Below are 5,297 nucleotides of genomic sequence, written 5' to 3' on the forward strand. Positions count from 1 at the left end.
CTTGGTCTAGCAGGTGATTAACAAGTCCTTTCACTTTGTTACCTAACTATATACACTTGTGATCACAGTATTTCTTTAAAGATGTACTATTCTTTAAAATCTTTTCACAGCAATTCACTCAGAAAAATGAAAAAAAAAAAACTGTAACATGAGTTTTGGCAAGTTTGCAAGGAAAGGGTTGCTCACATATTAGGGATAGAAATGTAAATTATTAACAACTACTTTAAGAGAACAAATGCAAGGAATCTACTTCTAAGACTACAAATGCAGTATTCTAACCAGCACATTCACTTTGTATCTTTATCCTACAGGACACTTGGACAAAAAGTGACACACACAAAAGGTAGCAATATCCTTTCAAGCAAAAAAGAAATAAACTACATGTCCGCGGGTGGCAGATACATACATTCAATTATATCTCTTCTGGAAACAACCTAGCAGTATTTTAAAAGAATCGGTGACTCACATTACGGACTTGAAAAGATCCAAATGATATAACAGTGAGTGGGAAAATACCACAACTACACTTATGTAAGTGCATAGAAACTAGAAATCCTCATACCACGATTGGGCTTGTAATTAAAACCCGAAAAGAATTTTAGCCTAAGTTATAATACGTACATTTATAGCTAATGCAATTTCACATTAATATGATTTAGAAAGTACGTGACAGAATATCCAAAATGTCAGCAAGATTGGTTGCCTGTAGTTAGCAAAATGTGTGCCTGTGGAATTTGACACTTACAAAGTTTTCATGCTATAAACCTTTCCACTTTTAAGTTTCTCAACAATGTAACCGCCCCCTCCCTTCTTTTGGGAAAAAGTTTAATTAGAGAGATATGACCCTTAGAATGAATACAATGGTAAAAGATGTCTAATCTCGCTAGAAACAAATAGTCAAGTCTTATTAACTGTGACTACTACTAAGATTGTGGTGTCATGTCATACACAGCAAGACGACATGGATAGGAAAGAATCTCCTATCTTGAGGAAAACTAGAAGTGGAGGTGACGCTTGAAACAGAGAAATGGAATGGCCTACAATTTCATTCCTGAAGAGTTCAATGCGAACTGCTCAGGGGTCGTGAAATCCGGGCCCTAAACACCCACTGAAAGACAGGAGCACGGCGGAGGGAGCACAACAGCCCAAGAGCAGGAAACGATCGCTAGATAAAACCGGGTAGGACGCGGCTCGGCCCGTGCAACCCGCTCCGAGTTCGCAAAGGCCGAGTTTCAGATTCCCACTCATTTCAGCGGGCTACGCCAGCCCGCCCTCGCCCGCCTCCCCGTGTCGCTCACTGGGCAGGAGATGACTGACAAATTCACTCACCATTTGCCGCCTTTGAAACTGGCGCAATCAGAACCCAGCTAGGTCCCGGCTCCCGCGGCCGAGAGGCGGCCGCTCTGCGGCGACGTCAGCGTGCTGACGCAGCGGGGCGTGCGCTGGACCAGGTCGGGGGCGGCGGGCTGCGGGTGGTGGGCAGCGTCGCTGACCCGCCTCGGTACCCAGTCCCGCCCCGCAGAGCCCCGCCCCTCGCCCTCCAGGGCCTAGCGGGCGCGACGAGGATCCGCTGTCCCCGGGCCAGCCTGGGGCGGCGGGTCAGGAACCTCCCGATGAGGTAGGCTGAGTTTTTCGTCACCTTATTTGACAGATTGTAAGACTGAGTCACTGGAGGTCAGATGACTTGCCTGGGGCGCCCAGAAGCTGGGAGTCTAGAGCTCAGGCCTTCGCTTCTTATTGCTGAGTCCTGCGGTCCTTGGGGAGGAGGAGGGGCTATGTAGGTTGTATTTATAAAGGACCCGAAAAGTGAAGTTGCAGAATACCGTACATCATTTCATCCAAGGGTTGGACTGGGGCTCGGGGCAGGGATCTGGGGAGGATGCGGGTGGTGGGGTTTCTGTGCTTTACTCTGCGTACCTCGAGTCGTGTTGGTGGCATCCAGTCCCGAGTTGGCACCTTGAGCCCTCCAGAGTGACCGAGAATGGTGACTGGGGTGACGCATGGATTATCCAGACATGGTCGGTTCCTGGCCTCTTTTATCCACCAAGAAAAAAGACTTTTTCAAAGCAAAATGAAAGCACAAATCATAAATTTTCTAGCTGTGGTTTCGGTTCACTCTTTTTCCCACTCATGGATGGATATCTGACCATATTTTTAAATCTTCAGTAGTCTGTTTACTTTTGTTTTAGAATTAGAAAGGATTTTTGTTTTGTTTTGTTTAATGTGGCATTACATTGTCAATTTCTTCTTAATAGTCCGTTAAGGTCGCAGTTCATGTAACTTGCCTTCTATTTCACAGAGGGAATCACTGAATTCATCACTTGACTCAGTAATCCTTTGGATGAGGTTAGCTAGGTAACAAAGTAACAGGTCTAACCTATCCAGTACTGAAAATAGTTTAGTTTGTATATTTCAAAATTCTTTGTTGGGAAGATAATCAGCATCTATATAACATATGCCTGTACACCCTCTCTTCCTGGAAGCAGGATTTCACAAAAGGAAACAATTTACACCATTGCTCTGTGGGTTTTTTTTTTAAAAGAATTTAAATAATTTATATGCATAGTCAAAATGTGAATTGTACAAAGCATGCATGCATATTACATTCTCTTAAAACATTGCTGTGGCAAACACTCTCATAACACTACATTATTGCATAAATCTGCATGAACAGATGAATGAATGCTCTCTCTGGGGACTTTTTCTTATGCTCACAGAAAGATGGTGATTTTATCTTTTGAAGAGGTGGGCAGCAACCAGATTACTCAAGCTTCTGTTAAGACCTATAGGATAGCAAAGGAAATAGGGCTTATGTTTTGCAAATTCCTCTTTATTTTCTTTAGTGACACTCAGAGACTATAACCAGCTCTCTGTTTATCTTAGTTATGAAATAATTGCATTAATTCATATATTATTTTTTAACCAGTAATACTCTTTGTTGATGAAAAATGTTCTCTCCCAAGTACTGTATACCCCAAGCTATTTTGTTCCTTTCCATGGTTATTTTGTGGATGTTTGAAAAGCTCTGATTTGCTTTTACTTGCCGTTTATCACTCCTACTCCCAATTATGAATCTTCTCTGTACTTGGAAAGAACTGGCAAGCAGTCCCTACACTTCTTCAAGCTGAGTTCTAGAAACTATGTTTCCGGTTAGTTTCTGTTGTTGTTTCTAACCAGAGACTTAGTTTCTGCCTTTATTTATTGTCTACAGTGTGCTAGGTTGAAAGGATTCTAATCTTTTCAACATATTGTGAAGATAAATATTACCCCCTCTTGAACAAAAAGGAAATTTGCATCCACCCAGCTTGTTTTAACAGAGCCTCAATTTGAACAATCCCTCTGTCTGCCTTATCCTTGCTTGCGCACAACTTCCTTGCACATATACTGGAAACTACATATCTTATTATTTGAAATATATATACACATATATATGTATGTATATCTACACACACACATATAAAATGGTATTTGAAGATAATAACTCAGTCTTCTCAGCTTAAGGGTGGACTGTGTAGGGGCATAGATAGATGTTCAGTGATTTTTCAAACGTAAGTAGCACCTAATTCTCTTCTGCTGATTCTCAATCTAGTATTTAATTCAATCTAGTGCTATACTTCATGAAAGATCCATAACAAGAGGTTTTTGTATAGAATTATGATGTAATATTTCAACACTCCAAATTTACTGGCCATAAAATGATAAAAGGTAATTTTCATTTTTTAAGATTTGTTTTTATTATTTTTAGGTAACATTGGTTTACAATACTGTATGGTTTAGGTGAATAAGTTCATACCTTCTGAGATTCATGTTACCACACCACACCCATCACCAAAACATTCACAGTTGAAAAGGTAATTTTTAAATGATCAAGGATAGCTGTCTTTTGGTCTGAAACAATCGTTTGCTGTATTTTTCTTGCCTTATATGAACAGTGAGCAGATATAAACTTGATGGATGAATCTTTGATTTTCATTAATAGAAAAAAAGCTGTGGCTTTAAAGTGACTTTAATGTTTTAGTTTCACAAGAGTTTTGAATATTGCCTACTGTTTTCTGGCTCTCAGTTTCTATTATTATTTCTATTCTCTTGTGGAGTTACCTCCTATAATTAAGGAAGTCCTCATGGTTGAGAAATGGGTTACTTTGTTCCTGAAATTTGAAAATACTCCTTATTCCTAAGGTTTCTTATCTTAATGATTAGGATTGGTATTTGGATAATCACAAGCTAACAAATAGCTTGATTTACTTTCTGATGGTTTTTGAACTTGCCTGTAATTTAACAGAAATTGTACTTTTTATTAGTCAAATTGGAATGTTAATGGAATGAGTAGCTTTCTTAAATTTTGGAAGATACTGAAATTTAGGCAAAGGAGAACTTTCTGCCCTTTTAACCACCCACTGGGATTTGACTGAATATCTCTGTTCTTTAAGATTTTTCATGGGACTAGTGTAGGTGTTCTGGAAATCCAGGCTATGGCAATTTAGCTTCATCGTGCTGACCTTCCTTCGTGAACCCTGTGCCCCACACTGGACTACTTTTCTTTATAACTTCATTGCCTTTAAATGTGTTCTTCCTGCAGCCTAGAGTGACTTTGAGAGGGACAAATCCAGCCAATCAAAGTTCTGTCCATGCTTTCTCAGTGATACATTTCCAGTGTCTCTTACTGGAAGTCTTATTTTACAACTCTTATAGAGTCTTTCCGTGTTACATAATGTACCAATTTCGCTATCTTAGTAATACACTACTTTATATCGGTTGTTCAAATAGATGTTGGCTTTAGCTTAAAAGAAATTTAGCAAATTGTCTAATATTTACAAAGTTCTTTGTAGGTTGTAGAAATCTTTTATTGTCTCATCTTTGAGAGAAACACAGTTATGCCCTTTTTTGGCTTTGAGTCAACAGAATCTCTTTACCTGTTTCAGTTAAAGGTTTGATTTCTGCCATTACTGAAGAATTCTGTGGAGAGGATTCTAAAACTTGAGGTTATAGATGTTGAAGGCACATTATCACAAATAAAAAATCAGTATAAAAAGTAACAGAACTTTTGCTTTTTAATTTTAAAGATGGGAAAACTGAGACCAGGATAGACCAGCTAGTGGCGGTGAAATGTTGAACTAAAAAGCCTGGTTATTTCCTGGTGGTTTCCAGCAGCAATGGCTCATCCAGGTCATCATTGGTTTGGACAACTTGCATCAGAGCTCCTGGCAACTTCTAGAGTATATCAGCATAGGTCAAGCCTTTGGGGATTATTTTACTTACTTTATTTGTAGGCTGACTTGGATCTGAAAAAACTTTTT

The 5,297-nt window shown here is 39.4% G+C and overlaps 1 protein-coding gene across 2 annotated transcripts in view; it reads left to right on the forward strand.

The window, feature by feature from the left end:
- Nucleotides 1–1,444: 1,444 nt before the first annotated feature.
- STARD3NL (STARD3 N-terminal like) overlaps nucleotides 1,445–5,297 on the forward strand; it is a 30,829-nt gene continuing 26,976 nt past the window's right edge. The window contains exon 1 of one of the 2 annotated variants that reach the window (XM_012721106.1): nucleotides 1,445–1,618. The gene's annotated coding sequence lies outside the window, so the exon portion shown is untranslated. The remainder of the gene's footprint in view (nucleotides 1,619–5,297) is intronic. The other variant, XM_004676863.2, reaches the window with a different exon arrangement.

The sequence above is a fragment of the Condylura cristata genome, unplaced genomic scaffold, assembly GCF_000260355.1.
Source record: "Condylura cristata isolate star-nosed mole 26May11 unplaced genomic scaffold, ConCri1.0 scaffold00005, whole genome shotgun sequence".
In the NCBI taxonomy this organism is placed as follows: domain Eukaryota; kingdom Metazoa; phylum Chordata; class Mammalia; order Eulipotyphla; family Talpidae; genus Condylura; species Condylura cristata.